The following is a 23,137-nucleotide window of genomic DNA, read 5'->3' on the forward strand; positions in this document are numbered from 1 at the left end:
GCTTATCCCGTAATTGTTTTAGGACCTTTTTAATTTTAATGGAAAGAAATTTTTAGATGACCAAACTTCTAAATTATCATTCTAAACGTCACTCTAAGAATTCCAGCTCTCGCATGTTGCTAAATATTACAAGAAAAACATCTGTGACAATAAGCATGGGCCGTGCTTCCCTAAGCACGAGGCCATGGTCACCCCAGAATCTTTAGCATGATACGCGCTGAATCCGTACAATTCTCTGAATCTGAAACATTTATTCCCCTAGCAGCACGGGGCCGTGCTTCTATAAGCACGGGGCCGTGTTCAACTTTCCAGTCTCTATATAATGCATGCATAAACTCACTATTCCAATCACACCAAACACAACATTACTGAAATGGAAAGCAAGAAGGTTGAATGGAGACCAATGAGGAAAGACAAGCAACATGAATCTTCCTCAAGTCTTGAGGAAGAGGTCATGAGGCTACAATGCATCATGAGAGACCAAGTAGGAAGCAACATTCAAACTGAAGCTCGCGTAATCGAGCTAATCAACAAAGTCGAACTACTGAGGTTCGAAAACTTCCATGTTGTGGATGGCCACCACAAAGATGTGGCCTTCAAGCTTAACTTTCTCAACCGAGAAATCGTTAAGCTCGAAAAAAGCTCTCCGAGCTCTTGGAAGCCAAACGAGCACCACCACACATCCAAGACTTGTTCGGGAATGGTGGTCGTTGAAGTTCTGACTTTGTCTCATGTTGAAGTTGCTCCCGCTAGTGTTATGTGTTAGAATCAAGAATTGTTGTTGTACTTTTCATTTCCGCTATGCTTAATTATGTTTTTGTTTTTATGTTTTATGTTTTAATGAAGTATAGAATTTTTAATTACTGTCTCAAACTAACCAGAAAATAAAACCAGTTAAAAACGAACCAGCTCGAAAAATAAATAAAAATAAAAGGGATACTGTCTGCATCATGCAGCACGGTACCGTGCTTCCAAAAGCACGGCGTCGTGCTTTTGGTCCCAGTGCAGTTACGAGTTTTAAATTATTAAAATAACTTTTTCCAACCACCAACCCTAACATTCACTTCGTTTCTGGACCCAAAACCGCCGACCATCCAATAATTCACCAATTTCTTCGTCGAATCTTCAACTCATAACCTAAGGTATGTTAATTTAACCATTGATGTTGGTGCATAATGTCAGTAGTTCAGTATCTTGTGTTTTGTCTGTGTCTGTAATCGTTTAGTTTGTTTGTAATGTTTTGAATATTGTTTAGTGTATGTTCGCTAGTGTTAGGCGAACTTGGAGGATAAGCGAAGTTATGACAACTTCGCCTAGTATGTTAGGCGAAGTGGTCGAGGTCTATTTAAACCTCCACTTCGGCTTATGGGAAAAAAGTTTTTTAAAAAACGAGTTGGATTGTGATCTTTAGCATCACGTGTTGGCTTTGGTAATATATCACTTTCATCATTCTATTCCGTGTGTTATACTTTACCGATTCAACGTGTTATCTATCTTACACTCGTATCGTATTACGTGGGGATTCCGCACCTCGTGTTACGAGATATTCCTGTATGATCCGGCTGGGAACCTCCAATTGGTATCAGAACGTTTGCTCGTGATTGTGTGGTTCGGGATTATCACACGGGTGTTAAGATCGTTCCGTTCGACTATTCGCAGAACGAGTTTACGTTGAAATACCTAGTTTTTGTGTCTTGCTCATCTTCCACCATCAAATATACCCCAAAACACCTTCGCATACCTCGCAATACACCCAGCTAAAACCTGCAAAACCTCGTGTTCATCAAGCGAAGTTGTCGTCAACTTACGTAGGGTTAAGCAAAGTTACTGTGAAGCGAAGTTAATCAAAGGCGAAGTTAGGAAGCAGCGAGGTTGAGTGTTTAGCGAAGTTAAGCTTCAAGCGAAGTTGTAACAACTTCGCTATCTGCTCACTGTTCACAGAAAGAATATTTTTTTTGTAATTTTGAGTCTTGTTTCTTTCAACTATGATTTCAATAAACATCACAGAACTGGTAAAGATGGAGGTTGAAACCGGTTCAACAACTAAAGCTCCAAAACTGCTCCAAAACTCCAAAACTAAAGCTCACTTAAGGCTTAAGGAGCTATCTATCATATATTACTACGGAAAGTTTACCACATGTTTAAATATTATTATCAATGCTAAAATGGAGTGGATTCTTGATCTTAGATGTAATTTTGAGTCTTGACTCTTGTCTTGGTCACCTATATATTATATATAAGTATTTATAATTATAAAAAGTTCAAAAATTAACCCCAAAATGATTAAAACCTCCGATTGAAGTAAAACAACGATTTATTATTAGAAAAATTTGTGTCCACGAATCGATACTTGGTTCTTACCAATATTATTCTACATATACGATAGGTACACTTGCTTATTTTGTGTGTGTTTAGTATTTATAGAAATCACTTTTATAAATTTAAAACACGATCTTTTGCAAAAGCAAATCATTCCAACCTCATATTTTACAAGCTGCAGGCTCACGCACATCATGTTCCCCTCAAGCGAGCTGCTTCATTCTACTCACCTGCGTGCATACTAAAAGTCAGCTACGCTGAGTGAGTTCTAGTTAATCGTACAACATACCATACATCCATTACTACATGCTTTCTTACATACTTCATATTCTCATACTTCATTCATAGTATATATATACTTACCTTCATACTTTATTCAAATTTCTACTTTACATTGTTCTATTCTACCTAGGATATTATTAGGGTTCGGTCCCTTTTTCTACATCGGATATTATTAGGGCCCGGTCCCCTTTTCTGCCTTGAGTATTATTAGGGCTCAATCCCTTTCTCCTATACCTGGCTATCTCTTACATTCATTCATAACATACTTACATATCATTCATAGATCATACACAACATTATATCCATAATCATAACTTGGCAATACGCGCAATATCCGAAGATCGTTCACGTACTGACAAGCAATCAATCATACCTTTCACATAAGGCATACACTTATCACTTAGGATAAGTGTATTAACAAATCACATCGAGTATGCACACAGCCCCAAAAACATAACAAGGAATGGGGCTAGAAACTCACCTGAATGCGGTTACGTTCACCATTTATGGTTATTTCTTTCTAGAGTTGTGCACGACTAACTGTATAACAATTCACATATCAATTATCTATCGCTACCCATAACATGTATCTATTTTATCTATAACTCATAACAAACGGGGGTCCGGGGGCAGCGCCCCTGGCAGCAGGGTTCTAGGGGTGGCAGCCCATAGCGGGTCCAAGGGCAGAGCCCCTTGCTAGGATTAAGCTATCAGGTCAGCTTGGAAAAATTTTATTTCCATTAACTGTTTTAACACATTTTTCACTAGAATTTTAAATTATTTTTCTAATTCGTTAACTCATTCTTCATAACGAATTAAGTCGGATTCGCTATCTGATTCGTTTCCTTGTATTTATGAGCGGACATAAATGTAAGCGAACATACATGTTAAGCGAACTTCACTTACGCGAACATAACTCAAGCGAAATTAACTTAAGCGAACTTAACTTAAGCGGACTTAACTTAAAGCGAACTTAACTTAAGCGAACTTAACTTAAGCGAGCTTAGCTTAAGCGAACTTAGCTGTATGCGAACTTAGCATTAAGCGAACATGGTAGCAGGCGAACTTGAATGAGGCGAAGTTAACATTATCGAACTTATATACGACACGAACTTATTGGGCGAAGTTAATCAGCAATAGCTACGGGTTTGATTTTTAACCCAAAAACATCTATGTTTCAACATGTAAACCCTTGATATGATGTTAACCAATCCCGTAAACATTCCCATGGTCATTTTATTATAAGACACGGCCCGAAAATGCATAAAGTTTGGACCTTTAAGCTTAAAACGTTCAATACTAGGTCGCCGTACATAGCCATAGGTTCGTTAAGTTCATTTCTAACGTCAAGTTTGCTACTTTAATACTCGTTTATACCCGATATACTATTGGTCTAAGTTTCACAACTAACCGTTTATAAAAACATAAACTTTAAAGGTAAAGGGCATACCTTTATGCGTTCGGTTGGTCACGTTTTGCTTGGTTATCTTGTATCTAGCTTGTATATTAGAGATCTATTACTATTCGATGTTCGTTGGTCGTTTCACCCTCTTCCTCTCTCTCGGCCGTACGTAGTAGGGTGTGTGTGTGTTTTAAGTGTGTAGAGAATAAGATGGAAAGAAATGAGGATTTAGGGTTCGGGTGGTTTAAGGGAGTATTTATACTCCTAAGGCCCATGGACCCTAAGCCCATCTCATCCATAATCCCATCTTGATTAATCTAAGTCCATGATCCTTTCTTTACTAATTATTAACGCAAAATCGCTAAACGTAACTTTCTTTATTTAATAATAAAATATTTATTTAATACACGACAACTTAACGAAATCTTTATTTAATATTATAACTTAAGATTATAATATTTAGGATGTTACAAGCCTCTTATTCAATGCCACGCATTCCCCTCAAGCGAGTTGCCTCATCCTACTCACATGTGTGCATACTAAAAGTCAGCTACGCTGAGTGAGTTCTAGTTAATCATACAACATACAATCGGTTCATATACTTGCAAACATGCCCGAAGGGGGTGCACATTATTCATACTTACTTTTCATACATAACTATCCATCCTATTTAAAGAGCATTCTGTCCTATAACCTCACAGATATTATTAGGGTCTGGTCCACACCATCACAGATATTATGAAGGTCTGGTCGCTATTCTCACAGATATAATTAGGGTCTGGCCCCTATCCTCACAGATATTATTAGGGTCTAGTCCCTATCCTCGCATATATTATTAGGGTTTGGTCCCTTTTTTTCGTGCAACCGTACCGTACCTGTCTTTACATACATTCCATGACAACACGTGTAATATCCGAAGAACGTTCACGTGCCATCAACATATCATACATACATCATAAACATTCATACATTCATCATTTATACATCATATATGTTCATACATACATCATTCATACATCTTAGATATTTATCATATCTTTAACTTCCACCTGACAGTACGTGCAATATCCGAAGATCGTTCACGCACCGTCAAGAAATCATCATACATAAATTATGAAAGGCATACACTTACCATTTAAGGTAAGTGAATTAACTATCACATCGAGTATGCACACAATCCCAAAAACATAACAAGGAAGTGGGGCTAGAAACTCACCTGGATCCTGTTTCTTTCTCCGTTTATAGTTAATCCTTTCTTTAGTTGAGCTCTGCTAACTGTATATAAGTTACACGTATCAATACTCGTCTGATCTAATCTAGTGGCCTAGTACTAGCTCACTTTTACTTAACTTAATAGGTTTTCGTTTCTTTTAACGTTCTAGTATTTTATCTTCCTAAGTCTTTACAATGCATACCCTCAAATGTATACACGTGTACATGTACGGGTCACCAGGTATCAGGGTCTCAATGTACCCGATTCTGAATGTAAGCGAACTTACATGTACGCGAACATACGTCAGGCGAACATATAGGTAAGCGAACATACGTCAAGAGAACTTATATCTAGCGAACTTGGTCAGCTGGCGAACTTGTTAACAGGTGATCTTAACAACAAGCGAATTTACAGCCAGCAAAGTTAGTCAGTAGGCGAAGTTATACAGTAGCAGCTACGGGTTTGGTTTTAACCCTATAAACGTCTCCGTTTCGGCGTGAAATCCTTTGGTATGATGTTAATAGTTCCCGTAGACGTCCCCATGGCCGTTTTTTAATAGAACGCGTCCCGAAAATTTATAAAGTTTGGACCTTTAACCTTGAATGTGAAAAACTAGATCTAGGGTTCATTTTAAACGAGCCTATCATGGTTATAAGTTCGCTAGGTTCGATTTTAACATCAAGTTTGCTACTTTAACACTCTTTTATACCCGATCTACTCTAGGTTCAAGTTTCATGGCTAACCGTTCATATAAACGTAAACTTTAAAGGTAAAAGACATACCTTTACGTGATATGAGGTTACAGTTTAACTTGGTTATGAACTTTAGGTCTTGTATTTATCTTGTATTACGAGGATCTATCAAGAATCGACGTTTGTTTGGCTTGGATCTTCCCCTTCTCTCTCGGCCGTGTATATATATATATATATATATATATATATATATATATATATATATATATATATATATATATATATATATAGGGGAAGGATCAAGAGAGAACTCCTTATTAGGGAGAGAACTAGAGAACTCATAAGTAAAGGGTTATTTTTGTAAAATTGCATTCTAAATATCAATAATCCACGGCTTCCCCAAATGACTGTGTTCATCATACGTCTTCATAAATTGATTACCAAGGTCTGATATTCGTTTGAGTTGATGAGAGATAGATGATATAGTAATGATTTCGAGATGTTATGGAACAAATTGAATGCTCAAGTTCAAGTTTTATCTACAAATTTTCAGATCTAAGAACTTGAGTTCGTAATCGGTCAAAATTGGGTAGAAAACGTCAAAATTAGAGTTATATTGATGAAATTGAAGGTTGATTGAGAGTCAGTTAATGATTCTGAGTATGTGTATATCAATTTCGTTAATCAATTGGCAGCTTTGATGAGGAAATTTGGAGGGTTTATGAACCAATTGTGTTTTGGGGTTTTGCAATATTAATATTATTATGTATATCACATAAGTGCATATATGTAATACAACATAGTCCATATGCATTTAGCAGCTGATATATGCTTGTAGGTAACACAATACCCTAAAACATTCCATATGCTTCTTAGCAAACACGCCCCAATCCAATCAATTATAAGTGTTGCATATATTTAATACAACATACTGCATATGTATGTTATAGACAACTACTGTATATATGTAATACAACATATTGCATATTGTGTAAAAGACAAGTGCTACATATATGTAACATAATAGACTTCATATGCATGAAATATATAAGTGTTACATATATGTAATACAACATACTCTATATATATAGGTAACAGATTAGCGTTGCATATACGTAATAGTTAACTGATGCATATATGTAATACAACATATTATATATGCACGTAACAAACAAGTGTTGCATACATATAATACAACAGACCATAAATGCATTTGATATACAAGAACTGCATACAATCCGATAAACCATGGATGCGTATAATATATATATGCAATGAGTGTGTATATCTATTATATAATCACATATGCATTTAATATTTAGTATTGCATATATGTAATACTATTAGTATTACGTATTTGTAATAATAAAAAATAACTATATTTATTTTAAGGAGAAAGATGCACATAAGATATCTCATTCATCAATTTGATGGTTGGAGTATTGTATTAAATGTGTGTGTTGTTTTTTTCAATTGTTAGTTTAAAAACATTGTATATGTGTACCCCTCATATATTTTAAATCCAACCATTGTGTTTACACATGGTAATGTGTCTTTCCTATGTTTTAAACATTCTATACGTGTACTCCATATCATATGTTTTTCTTATAATTGTATTACATGTGTTTATGCACATAAATACATATTTTTTACCATAACACCTGGCGAAAATTTTTCATACATCGACTAACACCGCCACATAAATATACCATAATATTCATATTCAAATTCAAATTTGTACTATCATGACATATCTGTTTTTAACAATCAGTATGCAAACTCATATGATTTTCCGATACAACTGTCATGTTTCTAAACCCATCAGCCCCATCAATATATACAAACAATACAAAACCAATTATTTAATATCATTAAACTATTAAAAAAACTTTTAACCAATCCTATTCTTGATTAGAATGTTAAGGGGTTTGATGATGGGAGTGATGTTGTTAGTGATAGGAGTGAAGACTATGATTACATAGTAGATGAAGATATTAACAAAAATAATATGGATGAATTTAGGGGTTGTTGTTTACTTTGACATAAGTGATGAAGGTGAACAAGATGATAGAGATGAAGTTTTAGATGTGGTTGATTGAGAGGAGCTTGATAGTATAAGTGGTAATGATACACCATTGCAACAAGCTCTTAAACTCAATAGGAAGAAAACAAAAGGGTACACAAGATATGATTCTCCTTTTTATGTTGGCCAAAATTTTAAAATAAGAATTTCGTAAAGTGGTTGGTCAAACAACTTGCAATTGAGACAAGAAGGCAATTACATATTAAGTTAAATGATAATCGTAGATATCGGGTGATTTGTTTAGGTGTGGACCCAAGCCTTGTTAGGTGTGAAAGTAAAGAGGATGGGACAAAAGAAGTTGGAACAACTAAGGGGAAATCTTCATGTGGGACCCAAAAATGGGTACAAAGGGCTAAAATGGAAAATCCACACCTAAAAAGAAGGACCAGGAACCCACTTGCCCTTGTATTTTACACATATCAAATGTTAGACATGAGGGTAGTTGGATTGTGAAAACAAACTTTAAAGACCACACTAGTTTGCAAACAAGAGATGTTAACTTATGCACTGTAAATTGGTTGGCCAGGGAAATTGAACCAACCAATCAAAGCAATTCAACTAGTAAGCCTAGAAATTTGGTAGAAGACTTGACAAAGAAACTTCATCTACATATCACCCCATAATAGATGTCAAGGGCTAAGGTCATGGATGAAAAAGGTTTTTTGAGAATTTGAGGCTCGATATGGGAGTCTAAGGGATTACACTGAAGAGCTTGTTACATCTAACCCTGGTGCAACAGTAAAGTTAGATGTTGAACCTTGTAACAACCCTAGTAGTGAAGCAAAACAATTTAGAAAAAAATGTATACTTTGGTGCACTAAAGGAAGGGTTTAAGCTAGGTGGGAGAGATATACTTGGTCTTAATGGGTGTTTTTTGAAAGGGCCCTATCCAAGGCATATTTTGACAATTGTTGGAATATATGCAAATATTGGAATTTATCCAATTGCATATTCAGTGGTGGATGTTGAGACAACGACTAGCTTGACATGGTTTTTGGACTATTTGGGGGATGAAAAGGTGAATATGACCATAATAAAGGACCAAACATCCATCATAAAATAACAAACATACTCAATAAACAACCAAACAACACATTAAAGTACTTGCATTAGCTTTTGATACATACTACAAACAACATCACATAGAAAATTCCAATTACTTATCATAAAGAAAGTCATTGAGATACGTAATATAAAATGAAAAACAACCATGAAATACATAACATTTGTTTCAGCCTTTTTGTTCTCCATTGTCATTTTTCTTCCAACTGCTTCAAGCTTTGAGTTGGTCTTAACCATGGTTCTTACTGTTCCTCTATGTTCATTAATTGACTTCAAAAAGCATGGTATAATAGTATTCACTAATTGACATATCGGAGGATCAAGCCAAAGAACAAACCCACTGTTTCGTCCCTTATAATAAAACATTATGAATTAGGTTAAAATAAACAAATTTTACCGGCCTAGCACAACAATAGAATCGTCGGCTATGATTATATGATGTCCAATACGTTCGAACGATGTTTGGCGAACCATAAGAGCACAACACCATGATCGATTTGAGGAATTAGGGTTTGCTTGAATTTGGGAATATAGGTTTCGTACACCACTTCCATAAAATTTGTATAGGCCTGTATGAGTCGTACGTATAAGCCACGAAATGGCATGATTTAAGAACAAAAACATCGACATTTTTAGGTATTTACAACAAAATTCTCACAAACGGCTACACAATATGGAACGAAGCAACAATCACGACAATGGCAGAAAATGAATACCATCAAACAATAGGAATGAAAGTTACCTATGTTGAGGTTATGCGTATCATCACAAACCACCCAAATATGTACCCTTTTTTAATTTTACAATCTACCAAATGTACGGGTTAGTATCCTTAGCCCTTAAAATTTTTACTAAAATAAAATAATGTTACGATTATTTGGATTTTTCTTTTTTTTATTATATTATTCAATAAATTTAAACATAAAGATATGAAGGCCCCGAATAAACAGCTATTAAGTCTTAACATAATATATATAAAGGCCGTCGGAATAGATCTGTTGGTCGACCGAGTAGATTTGAAGGCCCAACGGAATAGATACGAATGTCCGACGTAATAAATGTGAAGGTCGCAAGAATAGATGTTCGTCGACGGACTAGCTATGAAGGCTGCCGAAATAAACCTGTTGGTCGACGAAATAGGTATGAAGGTTCGATGGAATATGTATAAAGGCCTGACAAAATATTTCCGTTGAACGACGGTTTATTAAATTGTCGGACCGACTGTTTAATAAAGGTCGGTGCCAAAACTAGACGTCCAAGGGGGGCACAACGTGTGATGGGGTGGCCGTTAAATTTGAATTTGAATTGCAGTCAAATGTTAATTAAGACAGGAAACTGTTATTAAATAAAATTGAATAATCATTACATTTTAAAAACCAAATCGATAAAATTAAATGGCGGTCAAGTTATAGAGGAAACAACATTATAAATACAGTTATTTTAAAATTTTAAATTTCTAAAAATACTTAAATTCTAAAAAAAACATATAATAGGTTTTAATTTGCAATCTTTTAATATAGTTAAGATTTTAATTCACAAACCTTTTAATATAATTGACTAAATTAAAATTGTAGTAAAATAAATAGGTTTTATTTACAAAGATTCTAAAATTCAAATTTAAATTAAATTATTTTATATTAAATAAATAATTAACACAAATTTCAATCAAATATTAGGTGAATACAAATGAATAAAATACTGAAAAATAAAAAAAATCAAGAATTAACATACCTGCGAACACATATTTGATGGAGAAAATGGACATTTTGAAAATGGAGAAGACGGTGATCGTATCTACATCAATTGGCCGGAATAACAAATTAGGCTTGTTTATGTATTGAGGAAGACGAAAATAGTTGTTGCATCCATTGGGAGGAGAAATTAATTTAACAGATCTATTGAAGACGACAGTCATCGTTGACGAACCAATTTCATGGATAAACAATTTATGGACAAGAGTTATTGGAGAAAAGGTGGTCATGAATGTAAAACAATAGTGGTCGGATAAACAAATTAGGGTTGATAGAGCTGATAACAAAACAACTGGTGTAATATTAGTGTGTATCGGGTTAAAACATAAACGGGTCACGCCTCTTTTGGATTTAATATTAAGAATTAAATTAATAGTGTATATGTGGAATTCACATAAATGGAAACATGGTGAGTTGGATGCATAGGTGGACAGCCTAGTTTAGGGGTGAGCAACTTAACCGCCATAACCGTTTAACCTAACCATAACTGACATAACCTAACCGGTTTTAACCGATAACCGACATAACCGGTGGGTCGGTTTAATGTATTTATAAAAACCGTCAAATACGGGTCGGTTTTGGCTAAAAATAATTCCAAAACCGCCATAACCGAACCAACCCATTTATTTAACTAACAATATGTTTGGGATTAACTTCCACCATAAATGTTGCTGGATTATATCATTGTGATGTTTTAATTCAACGTTAGTTATCAAATTAAGTTGAATTACATTGTTGGATTATATAATGTCATTCTTTTTATGAATATTTGGTATGAATATTAACGATTATATACTTTTTTAGATTATGTTATTTTGTTTTTGTAATAATTGGTACCAAACTTTTAAGCCTAATTACATTTTTTGGTTACGGTTAACCGACCCATAACCGACTCACTATAACCTACAAAACCGATTAACCATAACCCCCATAACGGGTCGGTTATGGTTATTGTTATTCATTAACCGATATATCGGTTATGGTTATGGGTTTGGCTTGAAACCGCCCCAAACCGACCCACACACACCCCTAGCCTAGTTGATTGTCATGTGGACAATTATAATGCTTTAATAGTATTTTTAGATATCCTGATCAACCATGTAAAGTTTTGAGAACGACCCCATGAAAGTTTGATATTGACCCTAATAAAAAATTTTACAAATGTAAATAATTTATCAAATTTGAATTTAATACTCATTTTAAACCCAATACTCAACCCAATCAACCTCCACCCAATTTTAAGCCCAATACTCAACAAAATCAATCTTTGCTTAATTTTTAAACCCAACCCCACCCACATTTACGCTAATTAAAAAAATATGTGGGGTTCAAATTCTAATTTGTTTTAAGTGGATAAACCCCCGAACGTCGCCTGACCTCACCAATAGATCGTTGTGATCAACTGGTTTACCGACTGGCTAGAAGTACATGAAGTCTGATTTGTGTAATCGGATAAAGTACGTGAAGTCAGATGAGTGATGAGAACTTGAAAAATACTTTGGTTTGTTTTAATGAGAAAGACTTGTCTAGGAATTTCAAAGTAAAAGATGTTTTGGTTAGCTTATAAAAAATGAAAATCCATAGAGAACAACTTTAAATATATTCTATTGTAATTATGCATTTCTAATGACCTTTCACATTCTATTTTAATTATGCATTTTTAAAGATCTTTCACATATTTTTTCTTGATTATATGATATTTTGTTTTTCTTCTTTTTTTTTTCTTATATGGCACGACACGATCAACCCTACCGGAATGACCGAAATGTACCAAAAAATATTATATACCAATTACCCAACCTGAACGCTTGAAGCAGACCGAAAAAATTATATAGCTATAATCAACTGAGTACCAACCCCGAAAATTACCAACCATGTGTTCATGTTCGCTCATTTAATTAAACGAACTTCCCGTCGAACGGTTCACTAACAGTTCACCGAACGTTTGGTTAGTTTACATGCCAATCAAGTCCAAACATCACCAACGTGAAGCTACTTCTGACCAACCCTACTGGGGAACGCCTGATGGTGGCTTACACCATGTTTTATATACCAATTAAACCACCCGATTTACTCCGTGACATGTGAATTACAATCCTCATGTTGGTCATAGGACCGCTTGGACTCGATTAGGGGACAACTAATGGGACATACACCATTTTTATATACCATTTAAAGGTTTGTACACCCATTTATGTGAAGCTAATTTTTTTCGACTATGTATTATATCAAACTATCCATCTCTCATGTTAATTTTGTTGGTTTTAAGGTGGAGGCTCGATTGTTTTGTGCTCGGTTTAAGAGAACCATGAATAGGAATTTGGTTGTTCAACAAAAATATATATCTCATGTATAATTAATATGAACATATAAAACTAACAAAATGCACATCCTTGCAAACAAGAATTTAAGAATCCTTGAAGTTGCTTTATAAAGTTCGCATGCATCATTATGGTTCATATTTATAACCACATTACTATTGTATTATGTCAACAATCATATAAGTTACGGTTTTCATAAACAAATAACTACACGAATTAAGTTTATAGCCAACTAGCCACACATACATACTAGGAATGATGTACAGTCAACTGGTTAAGGTTGTATGGAGCTATGCTCTTCCGGGACTCTTGGGGTCATGACGTTCGTTTGCTCCGGTACCTCCATAATCCATGTCTTCGAGATCCAATCTTCTTGTTGTGGACTCGTCATACCTCATGCTGTCTTTGTCACGCGTAATCTCGATTTCATCCTACAACCCTCAACAAACACACTTAAGTCATTAGTCATTGATGTATCTTACAATATCTATAATACCTAGACGTGCACAAAAAAACCGGTTCCGGAACCTAACTGGTGGAACCAAACCGGAACCGGTTCCAGTTCCAACCCGGTTGGAACAATACCCGGTTTGGGTATTTTTGTACCCGAAAATCGTACCCGGTTCTCCTATTTGTATGTCAGTACCAGTTCCAACCCGGTTCCTACCCGGTTCTTAATTGGAACCGGTTCGGTTCGTACCAGGAAAAACCGGTTCCGACGGGTTTTTTAGACACCAATTAGCCGTTGGAACCGGTTCCAACGGTAATATAGCTGTTGGAACCGGTTTTTTAGACACCAATTAGCCGTTGGAACCGGTTCCAACGGTAATATAGCCGTTGGAACCGGTTTTTGAGACAATAGATCCGTTGGAACCGGTTCCAAAGGTAATATAGCCGTTGGAACCGGTTTTTGATGCCCAAACCTATATATAACTTGTTTCCATTACTTGTTTCACCACCAAACTCAAAAACAAACTAAAATACTACTCCTTTAGCAAACCCATTCCTTTACCCGACCATCCAACTAAATATTATTATGGCACCCATCAAAAAAACTAACAACAAGGCTAAGAAGAGTGTTTTTGTTGCCCCCGTTCCTGTTACGGAGGACCCAAGGGTTGTTACGGTAGTCAACCATAACCGCAACCAAGACATATGAAAGAATTGGGATTTGATTGTGGATGACGAAGGTTATCAAAAGGCTCGTTGCAAACTATATGGTTCAATATTAAAGCACGATTCCAACTCTACTTTGAGAAAGCACATCGAGAAGCCATATTGCAAGGCGTTGAAAGGGATTGGCGCGACCGATCAAATTGACTTGGGTAAAGATGGTACACTATTTCGTTACAACACGACTCAAGTTCAAGATAGAATGGCAAAGTTCGTTATTCAACGAGGTTTGCCGTTTAACCACTTTGATGACCCGGAGTTGACGTCGTTGATTCGCGAAACTCTACAACCGAGATACACACATGTAAGTCGTACTACCTTAAGACGTCATTGTATCAGGTTGTGGGAGTGTGCTAAAAAAGAGTTAATCGAGTCTTTTCATTCTTTAGAAGCCATGGTTAGTTTAACTACCGATGTTTGGTCGGCACCACACGGGTTGCCCGAATCATACATATGTGTCACCGCTCATTGGGTTGATCCGGTGACATGGCAATTGATGAAACGCACCATCGCTTTTGAAAACTTCCCGTTCCCACATACCGCCGAAAAATTGTTTGAATTACTTGATGAAGTTATAACGACTTACAACTTGAGAAATAAAATATTTTCGATTTCGTTTGACAACGCTTCAAACAATACTAAGGCGGCTGAAAAATTTATCATTAAATATTCACCACCTTGTTTCGGGGATTTTTTTCATGTCCGATGTGTTGCACATATCATCAACTTGGTTGTTCAAATAGGTCTTGACAATGAACACATTTGTGATTATTTAAAATACTTTAGACTTATGTTACAAGATGTCTTCAAAAGTGGTAAAAGAAGACATCTTGAATATAAGAACTATTGCAAGTCGGTTGAAAGAAAGTATTTGGGGCCGAATTGGGACGTTCCAACCCGTTGGAACTCAACTTTTCATATGTTAAAGTGTGCTTTTGCCCAACGCCAAACTTTACAAGCTTTTCATAACAATCTTGTTGAAGAACGCGAGGCCGATATGTTTCCGGAAAGTGTTTGGGTCCAAGTCGGTTATTTGTTGGAGTATCTTGATGTGTTCAAAAAGTCAACAACAAAATTATCGGGAGTCTATTACCCTACTAGTTGTTGGGTTTTGCAAGAATTGTACTATATGTCTTGTGTTTTTAAAAGCTTTGCGGAGAAGAACAAACTCTTCGAAAATATTGTTGCGGTGATGAAAGAAAAGTTCATAAAATATTTTGAAATCATACCGCCGGTCTTTACTTGTGCCGCCGCATTAAACCCCTATTGGAATGTTAATGGGGTTGAAACAACGATTGAGAAAATATTCGACAACTTAGGTATGCACGAGATTGACCCGAAGTTGTCGACGGAAGCGAAGGACAAGTTCAACAAAAACCTTCAAGACCTTTATGACCATTATTTTCAAATGTATGGTCCAAGCACGAGATCGTCTTTTGTGAAAAAAACAACAACTGGTAGGCCGTGCAATGACCCACTTATAAACTTGATGAATGGAATTCGTGAATCGGCATCTAAGAGGCAAAGAGGAAACACACCAAGTAGCGAACTTGGTCGATATAGTGGAGCAAACTATGTTGAGGGCGCAACGGTCGACGAAATTCGCAATATTGATTTGTTGGCTTGGTGGAAAGGTAAACAAAACGAATTTTCCATTCTATCCGCCATGGCTCGTGATTTGCTTGCCGTACAAGCCTCAACGGTTGCTTCCGAATCGGTTTTTTCTCTTAGTGGGAGGGTGTTATCTATGCGAAGAACAAAACTAACTCCCGAGTCTCTAGAGGTTTGCATTTGCCTAAAGGACCATTTGGATGCGGTGGATCGTGTACAACACAAGGAGAACTTTGAATACGAAATACCAATAGAGCGTCATATTCATGATGAGGAGGCGGAGGACGGGGTTTCTTCCGATAACGAAGACGAGGGTAAAGACGAGAATGAAGACGAAGAAGAGTTGTAATTATTTGTTTTGGTAAAATTATTTGTAACTTGTTCAACTAATATTTAGTTTTGATTTGTTTTATTATAATTACTTTTGTTACTCATGATTAATTTTTGTTACTTTTTTAATAACGACGAACATTTTATTTATTTAAAAACTAACTATTACAAACATTATTAAAACATAAACGATACTAAACATAACAACTAAAACATAAAAAACAAAGTCCGTCGTTTTAATCCGGGAATACTTATTTTTGGGTTGTAGAGCCGGACGACTCTCCCACTTCCGTTTTTTTAGCTTCCAATCTTCTTTTCTCTCGACAATACTTATTTGTATGTTTTCGTAATGTCGAGTTGGACCCTGCTTTAAGAAACTTCGAGCAATATTTGCAACGTGCCAACTCATGTGAGTCGGTCATGAGACACAAATTGTAATGAACCCAAACATCGGGGCATCTTGTTGTTTCGATCACCATAACAATGTCATCATTGGTTGCCATTTGTTGTCGGTTTAAGGTTAATTGTGGTTTGGAGTGTGTTTTATAGTTTTGGAAGTGGTTTAACAAGTAAACAAACAAACATTGCTATTCATAGTAAGAAAATAACCTATTTATAGTTAAAAAACCGGTTCCAACGGTCAAAAACGGCTATATAGCCGTTGGAACCGGTTCCTAACGGCTCTAATTTTTAAATTTCAAAAAAAACCGGTGGAACCGGTTTTTACGTAAAAACCGGTTCCGGTTCATACCCTACCCGGTTCTTAAAAGTTCGCATATCTAGGCATCGGTTCGGGTCGGGAACCGAACCGGTTCTTGATTGGAACCGGTGCCATTTTACAACCCGGTGTAAAAAAACCGGTTTGGAACCGGTTCGGGTTTTCCATTTGAACCCGATTTGTGCACCTCTAATAATACCTTAACTATATATATGTATATACATCATACATTATGCATATTAGCATATAGAAGATGTGGTGTCAATGCTTTAAAAAATGTTTAAATTATGTTCTTTCATAAATCTTTTTCTTATTCAAGTTGAAAAATAACTATGCTTAAAAATTAAAATAATCTATTTGATAATAATAACTAAAAGGGCTTATATCCAATGATACTAGGTGTAGAAAAGTTAAAAGAGTTTCACCTAGGGTGCATAAATCGGGGTTTTTCAAAACCTGATTCCGGGTATGATCGAGTATTAGAAAATCGGGTATTGGACATACCCAGGAGGGGGATCGGGTTCCGGGTATTGTCTCTAAAACCATACTCTGTGCACCGGGTTCGGGCTGAGTATAGAACCATGTATTCTACAACCGGATATTTTAATATCCTATTTTCAAGTATTGAAAAAACCTTATTTTAGGTATTTTTCGGGTATAGATTGGGGTTTTTAAGTGACTGCCACTTTTTGGTTTTTTTTTTTTTCAGGTAATTTCGGGCATTTGAAAAACCCGGTTTCAGGTAATGGAAAAACGTGGTTCTGGGTATGAAACCGGTTGTGATTTTCGGGTATTACCGGGTACGGGTTTTGGTACTAAAATGTATGCTCTATCTGTACTCTACAAGTTGAGTCGTTAGTAAAATCCTGGTATAAAAAAACCGGTTCCGGGTTTTTATTTTCGAGTTCGGTTTTTTTTTGCACATATAGTTCCAGAGTTGATGGCATACACACACATCTTAACACACTCTTCATAGTATTGAAATACACGTCTTAACACAATTTTCATAGTATTGAAATACACACATCTTCACTCACACATACATATACTCTCTCTCTCTCACACACACACTTACAATGAGAAAAACCCACCCTCATGTGCACTTAACCGCTTAACAAAAAAGGTTAATGTTGTGTAGTCAAGAGGAGGAAAGGACGTAATGTGTTACAACTTTTCAAATAACGGTATTTTTCGAAATTACCTTTGTTAATGAACTCATGTTGCAATTTGAGGTTATAAACCTAAACAACTAAAAATGTATTTACTGTATAGGCGGCCGGTTGTTTAGAAGGTACACCGAAAAGATGAACAGAGCTTGACGACACCATTGCTGATTTCATTATGATGTCAAATGAGCCTCACTTGTTTGTAATTTCACCCCTAAGCGTTAATATTGTTCAACAGTTTGTTATTTTCTTACCAACATTTTCACCATTTGTACAAGCAAATCCAATAATTATGTGAATATACTGGGTTTACACTTTACAGGTTGAATCGTTCAACCCGAAAATACGTCTATAATTATTTTTGTTACAAGCATTATTTCTAATTTGCACACACCTAAAATCGTGTAATGTTTGACATAACCAAATTAACAAGTCAAATGGGTTGGCTTATAGTTATCAAGGAGTAAAACGAGTTAATGGGGTTGGTGCCTGTTAGGGTTTAAAAAGTGGCAGCAATTGCTTAGCAGAGGCTGACTTGTTAACTAGAAAAGTTGGTGGGTTAATCTGTAAATTTGTTTAGCTAAACAAGTCAAACCGAGTATGCAAGGAGGATTATTTGATTAAACAGATACACGTAAACATGACCCTTTTATAATTAGATATAGATACCCAAAAATTAATTATATTTGTGTTAGATGCGTGTCAGGTGAAAAATTACCATATGTGAATCAGTAACTGGTTCATTACTCAACAAAGTGACGGATACAACCAATTAATAAAGAACCAAAGGTGAATTACTCAAAATTTTAAATTTCATCACGAATATATTTGCATTTAAAATCCGAAATTTATACAATCTCTATTGTCTATAGTGGCTTCTTCTAGGGCACTCATATTGGAATACTAAGTTGTATCCATATAACATAACTAAATAAACAATTTTATCCATAAAATTTGTTCACTTTTAAAAGTTTACTACTGCCGATTCCTCACATTTATCTTCATTCTATTATATAATACTCCTTAAATATATTTTTAATTATATTTTCTCATTTTTTATATTTACAAAAAATATATGGCATAATATATGGAATGAATAGTAATCCGTGTGTGTATATATATATATATGGAATCACTGTTCGATCCAAATATTTATACCATATTTTAGTGAATTAGATGGAATGAAAAATTTATAAAAACCTTAAAACTATATAGTTAGAGATGATATAAAGACTTTAAGATGAATGGTTATGGAGGCTTTTATCCCATGTTGAACAAAAAGAAAGGGGAGTAGAGGAGTAGGGGTGCACAAACCGGTTTAAAACTTAAAACCGGTTCGGTTAGTCAATAAAAGTCAAAATCGGTTTATGATCGGTTTCGGTTCGGGTTGAAACCGGTTTCATGAACGGTGACGATCGGTTTCGGTTTGGTTTTTGATCAATTCGGGTTTTGGCCGGTTTCGGTTCGGTTAACCGGTTTTGGTGGAGAAAATTACAAACCGGTTCCAAACCTACGATTTCAATCGGTTCCAAACTGGTTTTTACAAAATCGGTTTTAAACCAGTTCGAATCAGTTAACCGATTTATTTTCCCACCTTTAGAGAGGAGTATCGTCAATGAAGAGAGAAAGGTGAGAGGGAGAGACGAGAGTTGGGCTGTTGGAGGAATTTGATAGGGAAACAAGGAAAAGGATAAAAGGATAAGTTAGGGAGAAAAAATAGGATGAACATAAGGGATCTATAATTAATTCACTAACAATTGAAAACATCTTGTCATGCCAATATCACATAAAACCGGGTGTAGTGGGCGCCTTTTATACCCAAAAAGCCCTAAAGCGTCGGGGACCACCGCCCCTGGGACGCCTTAGGCGTTTTCTTTCTTTCTTTTTTTTTTGGGGGGGAGGGGTGAATTTTATTTGTGATTAGTGGGTTGGTTTAGTTGTATTATTTTTAATAAATAATAATAATAATAATAATAATAATAATAATAATAATGAGATAATGATAGGTAAGAGCTTCATCCATCACCTTTTTTTTCCCAAAAAGTTCATATGGTGATGTAGTGTATATACATGGTCTAAATGTCACTTGGGAAAACCATTCCGTGAAACGAACGCGCCATTAATGGTTTTCCCATGAATTCTGTGAAACTGTACCTAAGATTCCAATTTCAACGAAACGAACACGCCATGTCATAGGATTTTAATTCCAATTCCTTTGAATTCCCACGAATTCTGTGAAATGAAGCGGTGTAACTTCGGAGATGGTCTTAGGTACAGTTTTTCACTTTTTACTCAATACTTTTTTCTCAAACAAATATATATAATTTATAGATAAATGATAACACAAATTAAACTATATATATTTTTCTTGAATGGCACAAATTAAACTACATAAAAAAACAAGCGAGTAGCAGAGAAATGAGTTCTATATTTTAAATACATATGTAGAGAGAGAGAGAACCTGAAAATGTATTTGTGGGAGTGCAACTTCGTTTTCCATGATCCATACAGAAGTCCCTGACAAGTGATTCAAATGTTTAAGGTTATGATCAACAGATGATTACATGATTTATAGAAGATGAATTAAGATGAGGGAGTGTAATAGCTTACTTGATGCATCAGTTGCACAGAAGATGAAACTCAGAATCAGTAGGAGAACACAACAAATTACCAAACCACCTTTCATCTTTGGGTTGGTTTTTTGAGAGTAGAGATATATGGAGAAAGAGGAATAGTAGGGGGTGGGAATCTGAGTTGTGTGGACAAACAAACATATAATGAACGATGAGTCTCAGTTGTCACAAGATGTACAACTACCCCACCCCACTTCCAATGAAAAGGTCAACTTCTCTTCAATTTCACACATACCGTCAACAATTACCTATCCTTTTTTTAATGATAATTTGGATTATTTTGATTTACCCGAAACTCTTTATTTTTATCACGTGTAAAACTTAAACCAAAAACTTTATTATTTTGTCAATGAAATTTTTTAATTCATCACCTTAAACAATTATAACCTATATCTTTTTAATAATGACAATAAACCATAGAATAACAAAATACCAACATTTTTTAAACGATCAACAAACAGAGAATTATCTAGGTGTTCTGTACGGGAGACCCAATGACAAAAGGACCGCCAGTTAGCTAACCCAGCCGTACGGAGCCTTTAAACGTCTCCAAATTATCTTCAGTTTCGGGAAAACCCTACTCTCCCGAAGGTCCACTGGTGGTAAAACCCTAACGCCCTCAGAATCAATCACAAAGATCTCAGTATTCTTTTATTGAACCACCTATACCTCCTCTAAAATATTGTTAGTGGGGTGTTGAATTTGTGTCTTCATTGGAAAACCTAGACTTCCTACCACTATATTATATTAGAAAGGATTCACAAAGTAACAACTATATATATATTATAACAAAAATATAAACAACTAAAATATTTTTATAACTAAAATTTATAAATATTTTACTTATGACAAATTTATTTAACAGATTATGAAAAAGTTTATAGTAATAAAATATTTTTATAATTAAAATTTTTTAAGTGATTTTAGTAATACAACGGAAATTAGCCTTCCGAAATTTGAAAGTAATTAATACAATGGAAACTTGAGCTAACTCTCTAATAATGAAATAGTTTCTAACAAATTAAATTACAATAACCAATAGAACGATCTTCTTCCTAACTGATTGAATAACAAGATTGATACGTAGGGAACTGGTCTTTATCAAAAACGGGAAATTGTTGATATTATTAAATTGGGTTGGCACAAGTTATTAGGATAACGATATGATATTTATACTATTTAATTTAATATATATTTTTAAGAAGTTTTCTGTTTTATTTATTTATATATTTTTGAACGATGAACTAAGTTTCATTGAAGTAAATGAGTGATTCAAGATGCATATGCACTATTGTGTCTTTTGAGATTTCCAAAGCAGTTCTTTTGAAGAGGGTCATCATGATAGGCATGGTCGCTCTTGACATGCACAACCCCTAATTAAGTGCAGATGACCAATGAGTACGACTTTAGTGCAATTGTTTGTTGGAATACTCTGAAAGATTTATCATCTTCATTGAACTCATCTTATCTAAGTTCAAATCTTTGAAGACGAACCTAAGAGCACTCATTAAAATTTCTATTTGTAGTTTTCTTTTTCATATAAAGTAGAGGAAACGACAGAAACATCACTATTTAGAGGCTTTCATTTTTTTTTACATTTTGTCATGAATGTATTAAGTAGAGCAAAATAATTAAATAAATGTCTGAATGTAATAGATGTAAAGATGGAGATTTGAATGTGGGAGGTTTTTGACAGTTAGCAACATTTTAAGAAAGAAACGTGTTTTAATTTAAAAATTAGAGAGATGGAAATGGAAGCCCCAAAGTAAATGCCCATTAGCTAATGCATTATTTTGGTTGATCTTGAATTTTAACTTGTGGATTGGTGACAACAGTTCAGAATAGAAATAACAATGTATATAGACAAATATGAAAAATCATTATGTTTTTTTAAATAAATTATATAATTTCTTTATCAGATGCAAATTACAAACTCAGTTTCAAAAAGCAAAGTCGAAACTTCTAAAATTAAAATTTGGGAGATTGTTGCTTACCAAGTCATTGTCCTTAACTCCTATCTGTTACTTGAGTCTTGAGGTGTAATGACATTTCTCAAAGTGAGGGTAAACCTATTAGGTATATCATAGTTACAAGAAGCGTGTCATAAGTAGGGCACTCTTTTAAATTTTTAGTAACTTCGTGAACCATTCTAGAATATATTTGTTTATGTTTGATTGCCATGTCCAACCGTTTGTTAAGTTAAAGTTTAATGAACGGATAGGAGCATGCCACGTTTGTGTTCGTTTGGCTCATTTAAAGGCCTAGTTGTTAGTATCACACATATTGTATATAATAAACACTTGAAGGTTTTCAATGATGTTGAAATTAACTTAAGCTAAACTAATTACAAATTTAAATAAGAAACATGAAACATAATACAC

At 35.0% G+C, this 23,137-nt stretch overlaps 1 long non-coding RNA gene across 1 annotated transcript; it reads right to left on the minus strand.

The window, feature by feature from the left end:
- Window positions 1-13,194: 13,194 nt before the first annotated feature.
- LOC143588121 (uncharacterized) lies at window positions 13,195-20,934 on the minus strand. The gene is made up of 3 exons (XR_013145029.1): window positions 20,734-20,934; window positions 20,585-20,640; window positions 13,195-13,556 (listed from the first exon to the last, which is right to left on the minus strand). It is a non-coding gene; the product is annotated as an uncharacterized LOC143588121 (long non-coding RNA).
- Between the last annotated feature and the right edge of the window lie 2,203 nt (window positions 20,935-23,137).

Source organism: Bidens hawaiensis, unplaced genomic scaffold (assembly GCF_021521415.1).
Source record: "Bidens hawaiensis isolate Kalapana, Puna unplaced genomic scaffold, B.hawaiensis_p1.1 tig00035989_1, whole genome shotgun sequence".
Lineage (NCBI taxonomy): Eukaryota > Viridiplantae > Streptophyta > Magnoliopsida > Asterales > Asteraceae > Bidens > Bidens hawaiensis.